This window comes from Scyliorhinus canicula, chromosome 13 (genome assembly GCF_902713615.1).
Source record: "Scyliorhinus canicula chromosome 13, sScyCan1.1, whole genome shotgun sequence".
Lineage (NCBI taxonomy): Eukaryota > Metazoa > Chordata > Chondrichthyes > Carcharhiniformes > Scyliorhinidae > Scyliorhinus > Scyliorhinus canicula.
In genome coordinates this window covers 106564596-106587204 of record NC_052158.1, presented here as the reverse complement: position 1 = coordinate 106587204, position 22609 = coordinate 106564596, and the positions used below count along the sequence as shown (strand labels likewise).

General features: G+C 45.8%; 1 protein-coding gene across 7 annotated transcripts in view; it reads right to left on the bottom strand.

Annotated features, from left to right (window-relative positions):
- Positions 1-22609, bottom strand: part of LOC119975416 (inactive N-acetylated-alpha-linked acidic dipeptidase-like protein 2) — a 1151524-nt gene that overhangs the window by 351190 nt on the left and 777725 nt on the right. The gene's annotated exons all lie outside the window — the stretch shown is intronic.

The following is a 22609-nucleotide window of genomic DNA, read 5'->3' as shown; positions in this document are numbered from 1 at the left end:
TTCTCAGCAACCTCCCCACTTGATTTGTCTGGAGATTTGTCGTTCTATCACAATTTGCTGACTTAATTAAGGAGATTTGATGTATTACAGAAATGATCGCTGAGAACCAATACTAACTCTCACGTATATTGCTACTCTTTGACCACAGGCTTTTCAAGGAATTTAAGGCTCTGGCCACATTATGTAGGAAGAGGTTAATATAATCATAACATATTTTTCTGTTTGCTATCTTTTAAATCCTTGGTACTTACAAATTCTAGTTGCATAACTAACTCATTCTTCATGACCCATTTTCAACTACTCTCCTCTACCATTTTATTAAGAACAGGTAGCTGGTTGTTATGATCTGACAATGCTGGTCGATTTAGCCTCTTGAAGTGCAGAATCAAACCCAACACTTTACTTGCTTTTGTGAAACTAGATGCACAAGAATCTACACCTCATGGCACAATTATGCTGGGACAGCCATGAACTGGGCCATTTACTTTTAAAGGTGTTTGCTCTGTAATATCATTTTTAACAAATTGCTATACTAGATAATGGGGGAGAGTTTCCAGCCGTTCTCGCCAGCAGGATCGTCTGGTCCTGCCGAACCAACCCCCCCCCCCCGTCTTCGGCAACGAGGGGTGGATTCAATGGGACATCTATTCACAGCAGTGGGACTAGAAGCTCTCATCGGCATCACCGAGAAACGTGCCACATAGCTGCTGAACACCGCCCGCCGCCCCCCCACACAATTACATGTCTATATATACATGTGGACTGGTAAATTCGCTGAATGGTTATGTACAAAGAGGTTATCTGTCATTTCTAACCTCCAGCACAAAATATTATTATTATTATTTTTTTTTATAAATTTAGATTACCCAATTATTTTTTCTATTAAGGGGCAATTTAGCATGGCCAATCCACCTACTCTGCACATTTTTGGGTTGTGGGGGCGAAACCCACGCAGACACGGGGAGAACGTGCAAACTCCACACGGACAGTGACCCAGAGCCGGGATCGAACCTGGGACCTCAGCGCCGTGAGGCAGTTGTGCTAACCACTAGGCCACCGTGCTGCCTAGCACAAAATATTATTGAACTTTATACATCAAAAATTATAATTCATCTACTTCTCTCAGATTCTATAGCTATTAAATATGTTATGCAGTTTTAATTTAAGGATTTATACAGTAATCATCCCTTTGGATGTGCCTCAACTATGATGAATTGACATGTAAGAACAGTTAAAATGCCGAACATAAATAGAGACTTTTTTCAATTATTTAAACAAATACTTTAATCACAGTTACTACCCGATGACCTTTCCTGAGCATATAAAATTTTGTTGAGGATGGACAACAAATTTATGCAAAAATAAGAAAGTGGGTAAAATTGTAAAATCCACAAGTGTAAATCTATTTACAAAAATGACCACTATCTAATCCAAAACAAAATTTAAAACTTAATCACCTTTGTTGGATAGTGTTAGATGCATATTACATGTGAATGCAATTTATTAGGCCGAATCTTACTGTAGAAATAACAGTGACACTAACACCATCCATCGTTGTTAACGCACAAATTAGAGAGCAGCTTCCAGTGACTGCAGACATGTTGTTAAATGCATAGATCAGGATGTTGCAGTCCAAGATGCCCTTCCAGTCCAGAAGCTGCATTGTATTAGTATCTTACCGAGAGAATTGACATTGACATGCATGAACCAGTTTGAAGTGAAGTTCATGTACTTATCAATTGCCAAAAATAAAACGTGTTTTTCTTTTTCATTTTGTTGCTTCTATCTCTTGCTTCATCTAATCTTCCTTTCCCTCTCTATTTTGCTTGCTGTACATGATTTGATGGTGAATAAAATATTGTCGACGAAACTGTGCTGTTCATTTATCAATTTGATTGGTCCAGAAGATACAAATTTTTGCCCTGTTCTCACTGTGGTATTATCACGTTGTGGCATTGTCACACTCGAATTGTCACACTGTCGTATTGTCACACTTTGGAATTGTCACACTGTGGAATTGTCACACTGTGGAATTGTCACACTGTGGAATTGTCACACTGTGGTATTACTCTGTCGAAACTGAAGCTGTGTTTCAACAGTGCCCCGTCCTGTTCTATCACTGTTGTTTCACAGCGCCAGGGACCAGGTTCAATACTGGGTCACTGTCTGTGCGGAAGTCCCAAAAGACGTCCTTGTTAGGTGAACTGGACATTTTGAATTCTCCCTCAGTGTACCCAAACAGACGCCGGAGTGTGGTGACTCGGGGATTTTCACAGTAACTTCATTGTGGTGTTATTATAAGCCTACATGTGACACTAATATAGATTATTATTATTTGTGGGTAAACGGAATTCACTGTACATCATGTCTCCCACATGTACATGCTTCCTGCAACAGTCATGAGTACATTGTTAACCAATGTCCCCTGTGATGCAGTAGCCATCCATCGCTTTGTTGAGGTAGCTCAAATGCAGAAGGCACAATTGATGTCGCAAAATGGAGGCACCATGGCTGAAAAATTGATCTCATTAGTGATGCTAAGGGAGCTGCAGCAGTCTGGAATGGCTAAAAATGACAGCGTTCCCAGTTCTCACGTCACCCGGACCAAACCCGGAATACCAGGACCAATCTCGGGATGACTAGACCAATCTCGGAATGCCTGGACCAATCTTTGTGTGCCTGCACCAATCTTGGAATGCGTGCACCAATCTCGGATGGCTGCACCAATCTTGGTGTGTCTGCACCAATTTCGGCATGACTGCACCAATCTCGCATGACTGCACCAATCTCGGCATGACTGCACCAATCTCGGCATGGCTACACCAATCTCGGCATGGCTACACCAATCTTGGAATGTGTGCACCAATCTCGGCATGGCTGCACCAATCTTGGGATGCCTGAACCAATCTCGGCATGCCTGCATTATTCTCGGCAGGGCTGCACGAATCCCAGCATTCCTGCACCAATTTTGGCATGCCTGAACGAATCTTGGCGTGCCTCATTAGTGATCTCATTAATGATGCTAAGGGAGCTGCAGCAGTCTGGAATGGCTAAAAATGACAGTGTTCCCAGTTCTCGTGTCACCCGGACCAAACCCGGAATACCAGACCAATCTCGGGATGACTAGACCAATCTCGGAATGCCTGGACCAATCTTGGTGTGCCTGCACCAATCTTGGAATGCGTGCACCAATCTTGGATGGCTGCACCAATCTTGGGATGCCTGAACCAATCTCGACATGCCTGCACCAAACGCAGCACACCTGGACCAATCTTGACATGCATCGACGAATCTCGGCATGCCTGCACCAATTGGCATGCCTGGACCAATTTCGGCATACCTGCACCAATTTTGGCATACCTGCACCAATTTCGGCATACCTGCACCAATTTCGGCATACCTGCACCGATTTTGGCATACCTGCACCAATTTCGGCATACCTGCACTAATTCTGGCATGCCTGCACCAATCTCTGCATAACTGCATTAAATGTGGCATACATGGACCAATCTCGACATGCCTGCACCAAACGCAGCACACCTGGACCAATCTTGACATGCATCTACGAATCTCGGCATGCCTGCACCAATTGGCATGCCTGGAGCAAATGCAGCATACCAGGACCAATCGGCATACCTTCACCAAACTTGGCATTCCTGCACCAATTGTGCCATGCCTACACCAATCTAGATATAGCTTCACCAAACGTGGCATTCCTGCACCAATTGTGCCATGCCTACACCAATCTAGGCATACCTGCACCAAACACAGCATGCCTGCACCAATTTCGGCATGCCTGCACCAAACACGGCATACCTGGATCATTGCCGGCATGCTTGCACCAATCAGCTTGCCTGCACCAAACGCAGCACACCGGGACCATTTTCAGCATGCCTGGATCAATCTTGGAATGTCTGCACCAAAAGCATCATGCCTGAACCAATCTCGGCATGCCTGCACCAAACGTGGTATACCTAGGCCAATCAGCATTCTTGGACCAATCTCGGCACACCTGCACCAATCGGCATGCCGGGATCAATTTCAGCATGCCTATACCAATTCACATGCCTGGATATATCTCAGCATGCCTGTGCCAATCTCTGCACACCTGCTCCAATTGAAATGCTTGGACCAATCCTGGCATGCCTGTACCAATCTCAGCATGCCTATACCAAATGTTGCATGCCTGCACCAATCCGCATGCCTGCACCAATCTTGGCATACCTGCACTAAACACAGCATGCCTGCACCAATCTCGGAAAGCCTGCACCAATCTTGGCATGCCTCCACCAATCTTTGGATACCTGGACCACTCTTGGGATGCCTGCAGAATCTCGGCACACCTGTACCTAACCTGGCATGTCTGCAGCAATATCGGCACACCTGTACCAACTCCGGCATGCCTGCACCAATCTTGGCGTGCCTGCACCAATCTCGGAGTGCCTGCACCAATCTTGGAATACGTGCACCAATTTCAGCATGCCTGTATCAATCTCGGCATGCCTGCACCAATCTTGACATGCCTGCACCAATTTCGGCATGCCTGTAGCAATCTCAGCATGCCTGCACCAATCTTGACATGCCTACACCAACCTCGGCATACCTGCACTAATCTCAACATTCCTGCAACAATCTGGAATACCTGTGCCAACCTCAGCATGTCTGCATCAATCTTGGCATGCCTGGACCAATCTCAGCATGCCTGCACCGACCTTGCTAAACCTGGACCAATCCCGGCATGGCTGTACCAATCTCAGCATGCCTATACCTAACGTTCCATGCCGGCACCAATCAGCATGCCTGCACCAATCTCGGCATACCTGCACCAATCTCGGCACGCCTGCACCAATCTCGGCATGACTGCACCAATCTTGCCATTTCTGCACCAATCTTGGCATCCCTGCGTCAATTTGAATTCCTGGACCAATTGGCATGCCTGCATCAATCTCGGCACCCTCCACCCGGGCACTCTGACACTACCTGGGTACTCTGACACTACCTGGGTACCCTGGCACTGCCAGCCAAGCACTACCAGGATGTCTCCCCGTGTCTGCGTGGGTTTCTTGCGGGTGTTCTGGCTTCCTCCCACAGTCCAAAGACAGGTTATGTGGATTGGCCATGATAAATTGTCCAAAAAGGTTAGGGGAAGGTTATTGGGTTATGGGAATAGAGTGGAAGTGAGGGCTTAAGTGGGTCGGTGCAGACTCGATGGGCCAAATGGCCTCCTTCTGCACTGTATATTCTATGGCCTTTTGAGTACTGGTACCCACAGCCAAATGGTCACAGTCTGAGCCTGCAAAACAGCAAGCTGGGTTGGCACAGTCACAAGCATTGGTCTTATGACTTCAGTTTGAATTTGCACTATAGCACTCTGATGTCAGGGTGTCTTCTGTTCGTGCTGCAATGGAAGCTAAGTCATCAGCCATCAGACACAGTATCACAATGCCGCATGTGCTCTGATGGAGAAAGCCACCGTTTCTAGACTAGAAAGGATTGGCTTCAGAGTCTGTGCAAAGGCCTGTACCAAGTTAGAGCTGGACTCATCCATGCTCCCTGACAGTGACAGCAAGTTGCCTGACAGGCCTACTAAGCATCTCTGACCGTGCCCAACAACGTTTTGTTTGCTGGTCCATTGAGAATCACAATTGAGCCCTGTGCAGCAGGATTCGCCTCCTGGTGAGCTGACACATGCACTAGTCTTTCCTCTGGTCTTGTTGCAGTCCACATGTGCTGAGTCACCCGCCACATGTTGTTCTTTCCTCCAAACTACTCTCCGCTTTCATGTATCAGCCAGCGGCTGCCCAAATGCGTCAGATCAGGTGAAGCTGCTGCTTTTTTAGCAGGTGTCTGCATTTGTTCTCGCTGGTCAGATGATAGGTCTTTGGGTGCCTGAATGCTAAGGTGCAAAAGTAGAGTTTTGGGATGAGGTAAGGGATTGTGGGTGGAAAGCAAGAAGAGTGTGGCCACACCCCTGAATGAGGATGAATTCAAATGTGAGAAGGAGTATAGGACCAAAACATTTAATGCTGGATAGTTTTAGCAATGAGTTGCAACAGCCTCAGACTTTGATGCACCAACATTCAGCTGTGGGACTTCTGGAGGCGGCCATGGAGTGGGTGGTCGCACATTAGGTGGTTCCTGCCAATGGTTGGATTTTTTGGTCCCTTTCACCTGTCTTGCAGGATGTTACGCAGGTGGAAAATGAAGAAAATTGAGAGCTAGTGAGTCTCCTTAGGCAGGGAATGTCTGAGCCCTACCAAATGAGGAGTGCGATGAACAAAGGGCGGCAGGACCCGCGAAGTGCGACACAGGAAACAATGGCGGAGAGCTCTGTAGCATCGTTGCCCACACAATGGTCAACAGAGCAACTCGTGTAGTTTTTGTCAGCTAAATTCCAGCTTGGGCAGGGGATGGTGCCGGTCATCTTGAGGAGGCCCGGAGGGTGGACGAAGCATGGACCTGGAGGAGCTCATTAAACAATGGATATAGCTGAGTAAATAAGCTTAGGCTCTTCAAGCTCTCTGCATTACGCCAGTGCATTTATAAGAACATATTAAATAAGAGCACGAGGGGACCATTCATTCCTTTGAGCCCGCTCCACCCTTCAATGAAATTATGGCTCATCTTTTACTTCAACACCATTTTCCTGCACCGAACACCTTGATGTTTAATACAAGTAGGCATCAGTCGTGCAGTTATTTTCTGCACAATCTCCTTTGCTTGAATCTCCTTGCTATGGTAAAGAAACCAGAATTAAATACAACATTGCAGAATTAACATCCCAGTTTCTTATACGGACTCATTGTCATCTCCTGGGATTTGTGTTCTATTCCACTGTCTATAAATCCCCAAGACCCTTTCTTTATTGCTTTCTTTATTGTGGCTGTAAATTGCACTATGCATTCAATGTGCTATGCACCAGATCGCTCTCCTCTGGTGTATACTGTTGCGTACAGCCATTTGATTTATATTTCCCAATGCTGATTCCCACTCCTTGGTTTGTTTTTTCTGTTAAAATATTGTAAGTAAAATATAAAATAAAAAGGACTTGGTGCTTGGCGTAAAGTGTGTCCACGTAGCTTATTATGAAGTATCATTATATTCCTCAGAGCGGTGAAATTAAGTCATAATTTGTCGCTGAAATTTTTAGCTTCAAAATTGTAAAATGTCTGCTCTCTTAAATCACAAGTGACTTAAATTTTACTTAGAAGAAACTCACCTGAAAATACTGTGCACTTCAGCAATTATTTATCCATAGTTATTAATAAATCCTGAACAGGGAAAACAGTTTAAAATCTCCTGACCTTCAGAAGTTGGAAGGATTAGAAGATCTGTCCTAGCTCTACATTGGAGAATACAAATAAACCTTGGTATAGGTACTCAGTGGTATTTAGTATTCTGGTTGCAGTGGACTCTGTGCAATTTCACTATAGGGAAATGCAAGCTTCACGATCAAAGAGGATTCCCACTTATCATCTTTGACAACAGGGAGACAAGTTCTGGGTAAAAACTCGGATTGCTGAATGCCGCACAACAGCTAAGGACGACAGTTGTAAAATTAAACTGGTCGACCATATCAATCGCTCTGCAATAAGGAATAAGAATTCCACTGCAATATCAGCTCATCAACATTGGCTCCCAGATATTAAGAAAGGAAGATGCATGCCAGTCAGCAATCAATTCCGAAAATTAAGATCTAATACAAAGGATTAGGGAAGTTTGTTTGGCAGATTCTGATCGCAATGAGAAATAACAGTCCACACTTCGATCAAGCCCTGCACAATAATACAAAAGTGCACAGCATGCTAAACAGGGCATCATTTTTGACTGTCAATTTATCCTAACAAAGCAAATGCAGAAGTACAAATTTGCTTAGGGTGGGGTTGACAAGGCTAAGAAAGCCAACAGGGAGGCCCTTAATTATTCCTTATGGCAGCAGCATCTGTCAAACTGTTCAGCATAATTCGATATTTAGTACAACAATACAAAATACAGATTTATAAACAATTAATGGTGTCTCCAGTGCTTTAGTCTGTGTGGAGAAAACAGAAACAAACAGCATGGCATATATATCAGTTCTTGGTTTGGGAAAACATCTACAAACACAGGTTTGGATCCTAGTCTAACAACAGTTCACTCTAAACTGCAATGGTGATCAGTGATTTTGATTCAGCTTGTATAATTTTTAAAACAACAATTTGCAGTTACGAAAGTAAAGGTATTTGAAGTTCACTAATCTTAATTTGATCAGAGAATAACTTTAAAATGTGGTGAAAGACAACTTGATTTGTCTGAGAATACCTTAATCACACAGATGGCAACCGATCGTCCCATTGAGTGTGTTGCTGGAGCAGGAATGTACTTTGTGCCTTGAAGTGAGGACAGAGAAAATACATGCTACGGTTCTGCCTGATATAATCTGTATCCAAAGAGATGGTTCAAAAATAATGTGCAGGTGACAAGATTACCCATAAATCTATACAAGTCGTCTAACATCGTGTGTGAAAAAATACGGACAACAAAGCAGACCACATTCACCTGCTGCTCCATTCGGGAAATGTTCTCTCTGGTGTGACAATGATGCCTACAGATCAGGAAGACCCAGGCCTGGATATTTACACCTGGGCCAGGAGCACAGAGTGGGAATGTTTCCAGGCTCATTGAACCCAACCTGAGATAAAAGTTGGAATTTTGGGGGGGGCTGGATTAGAAGTCAGGCCACAGCCTTCGGAATGGTAGAGAGGCTGCCAGCAGCAGAGGAGGGTGGCTAGAATGTGTACTTCAGATGGGATCAGAGGAGAGCTAGCAAGTTGGTTACAGAACTGGCTTGGGCACAGAACACAGAGGGTAGCAGTAGAAGGGTCCTTTTCTGAATGGAAGGCTGTGACTAGCGGCATTCCACAGGGATCAGTTCTGGGACCTTTGTTGTTTATAGCGTATATAAATGATTTGGAAGAAAATGTAGCTGGTCTGATTAGTAAGTTTGGAAGAAATTGGTGGAGTTGCGCATAGTGAACAGGATTGTCAGAGGATACAGCAGGTTATAGATTGGTTGGAGTTTTGGGTGGAGAAATGGGAAATGGAGTTTAATCCGGACAAGTGTGAGGTAATGCACTTTGGAGGGTCCAATGCATGTAGGAATTACACAGTAAATGGTAGAACACTTGCGAGTATCGACAGGCAGAGAGATCTGGGCGTTCATGTCCACTGATCACTGAAAGTGGCAACGCAAGCGGATAAGGTGGCCAAGAAGGCATACGACATGCTGGCCTTAATCGGTCAGTGACGTTGAATATAAAAATTGGCAAGTCATGTTTCTGCTATACAGGACCTTAGTTAGGCCTCATTTGGAATAATACGTATAATTCTGGTCGCCACACTACCAGAAGGATGTGGATGCTTTGGAGAGGGTACAGAAGCGGTTTACGAGGATGTTGCCTGGTATGGAGGGCATTAGCTATGAGGAGAGGCTGGATAAACTCGGTCTTTTCTCACTGGAGCGACGGAGGTTGAGAGGCGACCTGATAGAGGTCTACAAGATTATGAGTGGCATGGACAGAGTGGATAGTCAGATGCTCTTTCCTAGGGTAAGAGAGTCAAGTACTAGGGGACATAGGTTTAAAGTGCATGGGGAAAAGTTTAGAACAGATGTGTGAGGCAGGTTTTATTTTACACAGAGGGTGGCAAATATATGGAACATGCTGCCTGGGGAGGTGGTGGGAGCAGGTACGATAGCGGCATCTAGACAAATATATGAATAGGGTGGAAATGGAAGGATTTGGACTCCGTAAATGCATATGGTTTTAGTTCAGGCAAGTACCATGGTCAGCACAGGCTTGGAGGGCTGAAGGGCCTGTTCCTGTGTTGTATTGTTCTTTGTGTGCCTCTGTGCACAGGCACTGTGTGAAATACTGAAATGAAAACAATAAAAACAAATCTCTCCAGCCCTCACCCCCTTCATACTCCCCTTTTCCCACCCATGCCATCTTATGCCGCTGTGCAAACCCACGCATTGGCCCCATACCATGTCACCTGATTGCCCAGTATCTAACCTAAAGCCCCCATAGCCTCCTGTCCCCTCATTCCCATGTACTCACCCTCAAATCCTTCAGGCCAACATATGCCCTGTACCCGTAGCAAACAGTTTTTTTTTGTTGTACTCTCAACATTTTTTCAAAAATTTAAAAGGTTGGCTTTTGAAGTGCCTTTATCGATTGACAGCTTTCTTTGACAGTTGCTTTTGGCAAATCCTCTTCACATTTCTGATAGCTTCCTTTGACAGTTGCTTCTGAAAGTTCTGACAGTTGATTTCGAGGCTCATGTGCCATTTCCTCAAAAATGAAGAGGCTCTCTGTTATGCCGAAAATCTGGGCCCCAAGACGATCACCAGTCTGTTTGCTTACATCAACTGAAAATATTAGTTTGCTCGGGGAGTGGTGAGGAGCACCAATTGGTCAAAAAAACAGCTGGGCAAGGAAATTGGAGGAGAAAACGCTGTCAGGTTTCCAACTCTCAATTGCTATCTAGTAACCCTTCTAGCTGTGTTGGAGAGGATGTTAAATGCTCTGATGTGTCACAGTTCAATTGCTTCCTAATGATTGGCGTGTAGGTTTCCACAGATGGAATGGTCATTTGGACCAAGTGGCAGAAAGCAGAAAGATTCTGTGAAACCAAATCACAATCGAAGTTCTTGGTATCAAAACATGAGTGGAAGGGGAGGAAAATAATTGAAAATAGGAGGAAAAAGGAATATTTACCCAAGATTGGGGCAATGTAGCATTTAGCTGTGCCATGGTATCATGGCAGATATGACATAGTTTCAGATCAAAAGTATATAAATTGACACTAGTGGTTGTTGCCATGGTTGTGATTGAAAAAGCCATTTTAATTCTTTTGCTTTGTGCTCCTGTTCATCGACGGCAGCACGGTTGCTAAGGGAATATTTGTGCAGTGCGTGGGTGTGAAGAGAACACAGCTGTTAAGAGTTTAAGCAGTAAGCATGCTGTGTTGTGCTTTCATAAGGAGTGAAAATAGACCTGTAAAATTCATGCCTCGTGGGTGTTAACGCATAGGCTCAAAAATGCTGCCCGTGGCATAAAACATAATCCCTCAAACAGGGGCAGAAAATTGGATTGAAAAGTAATAGTAGGTTCTGTCTGCATAGAATTTAATAAGACATCAGGTCAACTGAATGACTGTCTCCAGTTACTCAGCGAATATAAAATATATAGCATATCTGTAATTATTTGTTCCTAATTTTATTCATTTTGAATAAAGCATTTTTCCAACAATTTTGCAAGCCCTTCATTTGTCAATTTTTTCACTGTCTTTTAAATCGTGTACAAAGTGAACTTTACAAACAGTTCCATTAATTTTTAAAATATGTCTTTTCCCTTAAAGCATACTCAATCTTCATTATATTTTTGTTATCAAGATACCTAATAGATAGCATTGCTGCCTACGGCGCTGAGGACCCGGGTTCGAATCCCGGCCCTGGGTCATTGTCCGTGTGGAGTTTGCACATTCTCCCTGTGCTTGCATGGGTTTCACCCCCACAACCCAAAGATGTGCAGGATAGGTGGATTGGCCACGCTAAATTGCCCCTTAATTGGAAAAAACAAATTGGGCACTCTAAATTTAAAAAAAAAAAATACCTAATAGGTTTAATACTTCCAATTATACCTTTTTTGAACCACTTGATACAAGGTATACATGTAATTTTCCCAAACCCTTCTCTCTCCTCATCCTCAGAATCATCCTTCCTCTCTTGACTGAGATCTGGGACAGGAGTTTTCCAGCGGGATTCTGAACTTCGCCTCAAATCTAAAATGGGGTTCAGATCCTCGCCTTGTGGGGGAAATAGTCACTCATTGTTATTTTACCAAGGGCAACCAATTAATGGCCAGAGGCCAGGTAGATCTTCCAATCAAAGATGGTGGGTGGATTCTTGGAGCCGAAGGTTCCATCAGAGGCCTTCCAACTTAAAAGGACAGCAATCTGGGAAGGCAGGTAGATGATTGCGGAAAGGGTACGTCAAAATGGAGGCATGGTCTCACTAATTTTTTTAAAGTTTAAAATAAAAATGTTTTTTGCAGTCATACCACAGATGGGGGAGGGGGTGGTGTGGAATTCACCTTCGCGTGGCAGTCTGCGGCTGCTACAGCACTCAGGGAGTCAGGGATGGGTTCTACGGAAGGAGCGATAACAATATGGTGGAATTTAAAATACAGATGGAGGGTGAGAAGATGAAATCAAACACTAGTGTCTTGTGCTTAAACAAAGGAGATTACAATGGGATGAGAGAAGAGCTAGCTAAGGTAGACTGGGAGCAAAGACTTTATGGTGAAACAGTTCAGGAACAGTGGAAACCTTCCAAGCGATTTTTCACAGTACTCAGCAAAGGTTTATACCAACAAAAAGGAAGGACGGCAGAAAGTGGGAAAATTGACCGTGAATATCTCAGGAAATAAGGGAGAGTATAAAATTGAAGGTAAAACCATACAAAGTGGCAAGGATTAGTGGGAGACTGGAGGACTGGGAAATCTTTAGGGGGCAATAGAAAGCTACTAAAAAAGCTATAAAGAGTAAGATAGATTATGAGAGTAAACTTGCTCAGAATATAAAAACAGATAGTAAAAGTTTCTACAAATATATAAAACAAAAATGAGTGGCTGAGGTAAATATTGGTCCTTTAGAGGATGAGAAGGGAGATTTAATCATGGGAGATGAGGAAATGGCTGAGGAACTGAATAAGTATTTTGGGTCTGTCTTCACAGTGGAAGACACAAATAACATGCCGGTGACTAATGGAAATTAAGCTATGACAGGTGAGGACATTGAGAGGATTGTTATCACTAAGGAGGTAGTGATGGGCAAGCTAATGGGGCTAAAGGTACATAAGTCTCCTGGTCCTGATGGACTGCATTCCAGAGTGCTAAAAGAGATGGCTAGGGAAATTGAAAATGCACTAGTGATAATTTACCAAAATTCAGTAGACTCTGGAGTGGCTCCAGCGGATTGGAAATTAGCAAACGTGACACCCCTGTTTAAAAAAGGAGGTAGTCAGAAAGCGGGTAATTATAGGCCAGTGAGCTTAACTTTGGTAGTAGGGAAGATGCTGGAATCTATCATCAAGGAAGAAATAGCGAGGCATCTGGATGGAAATTGCCCCATTGGGGAGATGCAGCATGAGTTCATAAAGGGCAGGCCGTACCTAACTCATTTAGTGTAATTTTTTGAGGACATTACCAGTGCGGTAGATAATGGGGAGCCAATGGATGTGGTATATCTGGATTTCCAGAAAGATTTTGACAAGGTGCCACACAAAAGGATAGAGGAATGGTTAATTAATAGAAAGCAAAGATTGGGGATTAATGAGTTTTTCTCTGGTTGGCAATCAGTAGTTAGTGGTGTCCCTCAGGTATCAGTGTTGGGCCAACAATTGTTCACAATTTACATAGATGATTTGGAGTTGGGGACCAAGGGCAATGTGTCCAAGTTTGCAGACAACACTAAGATGAGTGGTAAAGCAAAATGCGCAGAGGATACCGGAAGTCTGCAGATGGATTTGGATAGGTTCAGTGAATGGGCTAGGGTCTGGCAGGTGGAATACAATGTTGACAAATGTGAGGTTATCCATTTTGGTAGGAATAACAGCAAAAGGAATTATTATTTAAATGATAAAATATTAAAATATGCTGCTGTGCAGAGAGACCTGGGTGTGCTAGTGCATGAGTCGCAAAAAGTTGGTTTACAGGTGCAACATGTGATTAAGAAGGCAAATGGAGTTTTGTCCTTTATTGCTAGAAGGATGGAGTTTAAGACCAGGGAGGTTATGCCGCAATTGTATGAGGTGTTAGTGAGGCCACGCCTGGAGTATTGTGTTAAGTTTTGTCTCCTTACCTGAGAAAGGACGTACTGGCGCTGGAGGGTGCAGAGGAGATTCACAAGGTTAATCCCAGAGCTGAAGGGGTTAGATTACGAGGAGAGGTTGAGGAGACTGGGACTGTACTCGTTGAAATTTAGAAGGATGCGGGGGGGGACCTTTTAGAAACATATAAAATTACGAAGGGAATAGATAGGATAGATGCGGGCAGGTTGTTTCCACTGGCGGGTGAAAGCAGAACTCGGGGGCATAGCCTCAAAATAAGCGGAAGTAGATTTAGATTTAGGACTTAGTTTAGGAGGAACTTCTTCCTCCAAAGGGTTGTGAATCTATGGAATTCCTTGCCCAGTCAAGCAGTTGAGGCTCCTTCATTAAATGTTTTTTAAGATCAAGATAGATCGTTTTGTGAAGAATAAAGGGATTGAGGGTTATGGTGTTCGGGCCGGAAAGTAGAGCTGAGTCCACAAAAAATCAGCCATGATCTCATTGAATGGCGGAGCAGGCTCGAGGGCTCGAGTCAGCTCCAGATGGCCTACTCCTGGTCCTAGTTCTTATGTTCTTATGTACTTGCCCAGTGCGCTAGCCCGGCCTGCTGCTGGAAGGCCACGTTCAAGTGGTTTAAGCCACCGCTCCCACCCATTCAGCCTCCTTTAATTGGTTTCAAATGGCCATTAACAATCTTAATTAGCCAACTGTTGCTTGTGGCCAAGGGGCCCTGTTGAACACCCATCTCGGTGAAATGGATGGAGCCGGGGTCGGCTGTGTTAGCCCCTGAAACCTATTGCACTCAAGTGCAATTACCAGCACATCAAGCTGAAATAAAACTGAAGCAGGAAAACAGATACTTCATGCATGAGTGCTTGCAGAACTAACTGAAAGATTTAGCAATAGTCCTTATTTTTCCTGAAAATATTCCTAACACTGTTGACTTTCAATTTACAAGATTTCAGCAATTATATTCAGTGGCTTTTACTTGGATTTGTACAGCCTTGACTCTGAAAATCTCCTGTTTAATCAAAGCTGCTCTGCTGATAACTTCACAGCCCAATTACTGGCAACACCCGCTATATTTTTGAAACAGATTTCCCTCTGCGTTCTGAATCTGGTCTCCTTGGAGTTTCATTCTAATTTATTTGTTTCTTAAACTTGTCATAAAAACAAGCCAGAGTGGGTGAGTGACAAATGGTGTTCAGTCTGTCACCTCTCCAACACTACCTAGCTGACTTGTGATGTACCATCAGTTTTGATCACACCACATTGTCTCCGAGCCACCTTCAGTCTCCTCACTAGTTATGGGAATTGAAAGTCACCAGCCGACACTAGCTGCCATTCAGCTGGCAGGTAGGGTCTCCAGAGGTCTGACATCTATTTTCAAGAGCAGAATAATGAGGTGAGGACTACGATTGGTCAATAACCATTTTTCTTCATCCTACATTTGTTGTTTACAAAACAGAACTATCATTGCTGATCTATTTGGGTCAATACCTGTTACAAATTCAGGTCAGTTGGAGGTCCAAAGGGGTCAACTGTTCCCACGAGGGATTCATGCGTCTTACCTTTGATGCGCCGTCAATTACTACAAAGAAGAGAATGATGGAACAATCGAGGCTTTATTGAACAAGATGTTGTGCCTCCTGTAGTTGGAATCAGAATGACTGCAGTTCCGGAGAGCACACACTTTTATACGCTGCCTGCTGGGCAGAGCCCAGGTGGTGGTTGATGGGAAATGTTCAGACTGGAGTCCAGTTACTAGTGGTGTACCACAAGGATCTATTTTGGGGTCACTGCTGTTTATCATTTTTATAAATGACCTGGAGGAGGGCGTAGAAGGATGGGTGAGTAAATTTGCAGATGACACTAAAGTCGGTGGAGTTGTGGACAGTGCGGAAGGATGTTACAAGTTACAGAGGGACATAGAAAAGCTGCAGCGCTGGGCTGAGAGGTGACAAATTGAGTTTAATGCAGAAAAGTGTGAGGTGATTCATTTTGGAAGCAATAACAGGAAGACAGAGTACTGTGCTAATGGTAAGATTCTTGGTAGTGTGGATGAGCAGAGAGATCACGGTGTCCATGTCCATAGATCCCTGAAAGTTGCCACCCAGATTGAGGGGGTTGTTAAGAAGGCGTACAGTATGGTAGCTTTTATTGGTAGAGGAATTGAGTTTCGGAGCCATGAGGTCATGTTGCAGTTGTACAAGCCTCCCTGGGCAGACGCCGGAATGTGGCGACTAGGGGCTTTTCACAGTAACTTCATTGAAGCCTACTCGTGACAATAAGCGATTTTCATTTTTCATTTTAATTTTTCATTTCACATAGCTTTAAATTGAGACGAGATAGATATAGGACAGATGTCAGAGGTAGGTTCTTTACTCAGAGAGTAGTAAGGGCGTGGAATGCCCAGCCTGCAACAGTAATGGACTCGCCAACACTAAGGGCATTCAAATGGTCATTGGATAGACATATGGACGATAAGGGAATAGTGTAGATGGCATTTAGAGTGGTTTCACAGGTCGGCGCAACATCGAGGGCCGAAGGGCCTGTACTGCGCTGCAACGTTCTATGTTCTACCTCTAATATACGGACAGTGTCGTAATACATATATCATAACCACTAGTGGTGACTACCACATTCACCCCCTGTTAAAAGAGTGGTGGAAACATTACAAGTTAGGTCTGTCGGGGGCCTTGACCCTCCTCTGCGATCAGTGGTGATGTGGGCGCTGACTTGGTCACCTGTGACTCCGGGAGCGTGTTGTCCTCGTCACCCCTGAGTGGAACCAGTGGGAGAACAGATCCTGTGGGGTGGGGGCTGCGGTGAGGTTCGCTGGAGGAAGGGCGAGTGGCACAGAGTGAATGCTGCAACTGGGGAGGGGTGGGGGGGGGGGGGGGGGGAGCGGTGTCAGGTCGGGGGTCGTGGGTGGAGATCCAGCGGGTGCCAGGTCCCAGAGGGAGACTGTGTGAAGGCGCCCGTTGGGGTGTGCCACATAGGCGTACTGCGGGTTTGCATGTAAGAGGTGGACTTTTTCGACCAAGGGGTCTGACTTATGGGTCCGCACATGCTTCCGGAGGAGGACGGGTCCAGGAACTGTCAGCCATGTTGGGAGCGAGACCCTAGAGGTGAACTTCCTGAGGAAGGCAAATACACATTTGTGATGGGTCTCATTAATCGTGGTGCAGAGGAGCGAACGGATGGAGTGGAGCGGTCTGGGAGGACCTCCTGCCAGCAGGTGACCGGGAGATTTTTAGACTGCAGGGCCAGCAGGACGGCCTTCCATACCGTCCCATTCCCCCTCTCCACCTGCCCGTTGTTGCTGGTCATCCTGCTTGAGGCGATGCCCTTGCTGAGCAGGAACTGACGCAGCTCATCGCTCATAAAGAGGATCTCCAATCGCTGTGGATGTAGGTGGGGAAACCAAACAGAGTGAAGACGCTATGCAGGGCTTTGATTACTGTGGCAGGAGTCATATCGGGGCATGGGATGGCGAAAGGGAACCGGAAGCACTCATCAATCACGTTCAGGAAATACATGTTGCGGTCGGTGGAGGGGAGGGGCCCTTTGAAGTCCACGCTGAGGCGTTCAAAGAGGCCTTCACCAGGTGAGCTCTATCTGGCCAGTAGAGGTGCGGCTTGCATTCTGCGCAGACTTGGCAGTCTCTGGTGACGGTCCTGACCTCCTCAATGGAGTAGGGCAGGTTGCGGGCCTTGATAAAATTTAAGAACCGGGTGACCCCTGGGTGACAGAGGTCATAGTGGAGAGCCCGGAGTCGGTTCGCTTGTGCGCTGGTATCAGTGGGCTCGTTGAGCTTCCCCGGGTGATACAAGATCTCATAATTATAGGTGGAGAACTCGATCTTCCACCTAAAGATCTTATCATTTTTGATCTTGCCCCGCTGTGCATTATTAAACATAAAGGCAACCGACCGTTGGTCAGTGAGGAGAGTTAATCTCCTGCCGGCCAGGTAATGCCGCCAATGTCGCACAGCTTCCACAATGGCTTGGGCCTCCTTCTCAACAGAGGAGTACCGACTTTCGGAGGCATGGAGGGTGCGGGAAAAGAAAGCCACAGGTCTGCCCGCCTGGTTGAGGGTGGCGGCCAGATCCACATACGATGCATCATTCTCCACCTGAAAGGGGAGGGACTCGTCGACCGCGTGCATCGTGGCTTTGGCGATATCGCCTTGATGCGGTTGAAGGCCTGGCGGGCCTCAGCCGTCAGGGGAAAAACTGTGGACTGAATGAGTGGGCGGGCCTTGTTTCATAATTAGGGACCCACTGGGCATAATAGGAGAAAAGCCCCAGGCATCGTTTCAGGTCCTTGGGCCATTGGGGGAGAGGGAGTTCCAGGAGGGGGCGCATGCGGTCGGCGTCGGACCCAAGGACTCCATTTTTCACTACGTAGCCGAGGCTAAGTGGTTAGTGCGGAACATGCATTTCTCCTTATTGTATGTGAGATTAAGGAGTTTGGCGGTATGGAGGAGTTTTTGGAGGTTTGCATCGTGGTATTGCTGATCGTGGCCGCAAATGGTGACGTTATCTAGGTACGGGAAGGTGGCCCACAGTCCGTATGGGTCAACCATTCGGCTCATCTCTCGCTGGAATACTGAGACCCCATTAATGACGCCGAAAGGAACCCTAAGGAAGTGATAGAGGCGGCCATCTGCTTCAAACGCAGTGCATTGGTGGTCCTCCGGGTGGATGGGGAGCTGGTGGTTGGCGGACTTCAATTCGACTGTAGAGAAGACTCGATCCTGTGCAATCTAATTGACCATGTCAGATAGGGAGCGGGTACGCGTCGAGCTGCGTGTATCGATTGATGGTCTGACTGTAGTCAATCACCATCCTGTGCTTCTCCCAGTCTTCCTACCACCACTTGAGCTCTCCAGGGGCTGTTGCTGACCTCAGACCCCCTCCTGCAGAAGCCGCTGGACCTCCGACCTGATGAAGGTCCTGGCCTGGGCACTGTACCGTCTGCTCCTAGTGGCGACGGGTTTGCAGTCCGGGGTGAGGTTTGCAAACAGGGACGGTGGATCGACTTTAAGGTTCGTGAGGCCGCAGATGGTGAGGTGGGGGGGGGGGGGGGGGGGGGGGGGGGGGGTCCGCCGAATTTTAAAATCAGGCTTTGGAGATGGCACTGGAAATCCAGGCCAAGTAACAGGGCAGCGCAAGGTGGGGGAGGACGTAGAACTGGAAGTTACTTAACTCTACGCCTTGCACGGTGAGGGTCGCGATACAGTACCCTCGGATTTCAACGGAATGGGATCCGGAGACCAGGGAGATTTTCTGGGTGACGGGGTGTACCGGGAGGGAGCAGTGCCTTACCATAGTGGGGTGGATGAAGCTCTCTGTGCTCCCGGAGTCAAAAAGGCAGGTTGTCTCGTGCCCATTGATCTCCACCGTCGTCGTCGCGGTCGCGAGGTTGCAGGGCCGGGACTGATCCAGGGTGATAGAGACGAGCTGCGGCAGATGCTGGGAGGTCCTGGGCTGGTCAGCGGTGGCGGAGGTAGCGGTAGGCGATGATCGGCCAGACAAGCAGGTGTCCTGATGCGCAGTCCAAAATGGCGCCAAAGATGGCGGTGCCCACGGGGCACACATGGCGGGCGGTATCAAAGATGGCGGTGTCCACAGGCCGCACGTGGCTTGCGAAGGGGAAAATGGTGGTGCCCCTGGGTCGAACGTGGGGGGGGGGCGTAGAAACGCCGGGCCTGGACACAGCGGCGACCGACCGCACCTGGCAAACAGCAATGAAGTGTCCTTTCTTCCCACAACTGTTGCAGGTCGCGCTCCGCGCCGGGCCGGGCTGCCTGGGGTGTTTGTTTTGACCGCAAAAGTTGGCTGCGCAGCGCAGGCTTGCGGTGAGCTGGAGTCGGCAGCTGGTGGGGCCCACGATGCCCACGACGGTGCCGCGCGGTCAGGGCGTAGCATTGAACATTACGAGGGGCCACTTCTAATGAATTAGCGAGCTGCCTAGGCCCCGCAAGATCGAGCGTACCCCTTCCAGTAGTCGCTGGCGGACGTACGCAGACTTCATGCCCATGACGTAAGCATCTCTAATTAAAAGTTCGGTGTGCTGGACTGCCAAAACTGCCTGGCAGTCACAGTTCCTACCTAGGATCTGCAGGGCACGCACAAAATCATCCAGAGTCTCCCCGGGGAGTTGCTGTCTCGTGGCCAGAGGTGCCTGGCGTACACTTGGTTCACCGATCGAACGTAATGTCCCTTCAGGAGCGCCATCGCTTCGGAGTAGGTAGGCGTATCCCGGATGATGGGAAAAATGTCAGGGCTCACCCGCGAATAGAGGACTTGGAGGTTCTGCATGTCTGAGGGTTTTTCAGCAGCTGCTCTGAGGTAGCCTTTGAAGCAGGCTAGCCAGTGCTCGAAGGTGGACGTGGCGTTGGCAGTAACACTGTGAGCTAAGCCTGGCAGTCACGTCTTTAACTCTCGCCAAGGGCAGGCTGAGTGAGCACTAAAGGAGGTGAGGGTTGGTTTAAACTGTTCAGCTGTTCTATTCCATAACAAGGTGAAGATACTGAGCAATAATTATGACCAGATTTATTTCGTTCAGTCAGTGCAACTTGACTCCACCTAATAACAATACAGTGACACACGTGCTATGCCATACCGTTCCATGGATTGCCTTGCTTGACAAACAGGATAACTTCTCTGGATTCTGCCTGTTTTGACTCTGCCTTTTCTGCGGACTTTCTACCTCAGACGGAGTTACTTTTGGAAAAGCTAAACAGCTTTTTGTCCATCTGACTTTGTTTTGTTTCCTGACTGGTCATGATGAAAAGGTCAAAAATCATCGAGTCGACGGGCATTTATTAATTATGGAGAAAAGTCACTAAACTGCATCAATGAAGAAACCACAGAAACCCGAGCTGATTAGGATCTCAACTATCCTCCACCACAGACCCTCACCTTTCTGTTACTCGCAGCAAAGCAAAATGCTTTTAAAGTGATACAACTTACTTTTCTGTGAATCTTTTTTGTGGGGAGAGAGTCAAAGATTCTTGAAACATTGACAATGCAAGAGAAGCTTTCGGTAGTTCGATGCCTTGTTTTATTTGTCCACTCATTTTACAAATGAATTTACATAAACTGAGTAGTGAGTAGCAGCTATTGCCAACACAACTGAGAATGAGTCCCAACGTGGTGCACAGAATGTCATTTTCCATGTTGCTCAGCATTTGCATACTTCAGAGCAGTTTCAATGCTACAAAATAATATAGGTTAAATCTAGAGGCCCAAATCTCGCTCTCAGTCCTAAATGATTAGCACTAGCTGTTTATTCTACTTATACTTGCACAGATACCTGTGGGCTTTTGCGTTGTGACTTGTAATAATTAAAGAGTACCGTGTCCTTTTCGGGGGATCTGAGGCCAAGCAACGTGTGTCTGCTTCACCAATTAAACTGAAGAATCCTTACTGAAGCACGCAGAATTAGGAATTGTAAGTTAGAATGTTTAATTCAATGTCAAATCATGCACAGGAAACAAAATAGAGAGAATGAAAGATAGGGTCAAAAGAGAGAGATAAAGGAGACAAAAAAGGTTAAAAAAAAATGAAACTCTCCAGCAATAATTCAAATCTGAAAGAAGGAGGATCCACATGTGCCAGAATGGTTAAATAGCAGTCATTCATTAGCTTATCATGCCATTATAAATCACTGACACTTGAACTATCGGGGGTTAAACCTATTTAGTATGAGCCAGGCCAGGACATTTAAAACAAAAACTGAGCAGAATGGAAGTGATGAGAAAATTAAGATAAACAATGTCAACTATTATCCTGCCTCTGTGCAGGAGCAAGTGACACATATAAAAGATGACATGGACTAAGAATACACTTCTCAATTACTGCTTTGAAATAAAAATCTCAGCTGTCCTTCTAACCTCCAACCTGCCTTGCTATTTGGTAAGACAATTGCCTGGATTTAATGCTGCCCGTTCTCTGAGCAGTGGACAAGGCCCCTGTCAGACCAACAAAATCCAGTCCAGTCTTTCAGAAAGAAAATAACAAAGGGCTCATTTGCTACATTGCTAATGCTAAAAGAAAAATCATATCCAAAAAAAATATTGCATCACTGTTGTCAGAAGCACGTTGAATTTTAGAATGCCTTTTTAACAAGTAATGCCCTCGACCAATATTATTGATCCATTCATTAATAAAAAATACAGCACATCTACGGTAACTAAATCATGGAATATAAACCTGTATTTTTAAAAATGTATTTGAAAAGAACCCTTCCAGTGTTTTAACATTGCTCAGGTGTTCCTGTACAGTCTGGATCAGTTTTAATTTCCCCAATTGGCACACGGAAAATTCTGCTCATTTGATTTCCAAATATGGAAGAAATTAGTTCATCTTCTGCTTCTTTTCCTCACACCGCATTTGCATACAAAGGTAATTAAGCAGATCTGCTCAAATAAGCTAATAATTGATGTTACCTCTATCCACATCAGTTGGGGAAAAAAAGCTCATTACTTCAGATCTGCAGCAAGAGACTGCTGCGTTATGTAAATCAAAGTAGGAAATCTGTGCCAGCTGATTACTAATGTATGTATGAAAACAGAAGAGCAAGACTCACTCCTTTTACCCATCTAAAATGGGCATAAATCATGCCACAATTCGTATCATGGCACAAGTGCAAAGCAAGTTTACAAAATTCTATACAAACAAATATGCATCAATAAAAAGATATCAGTTGCATAAAGACACGTGAAAC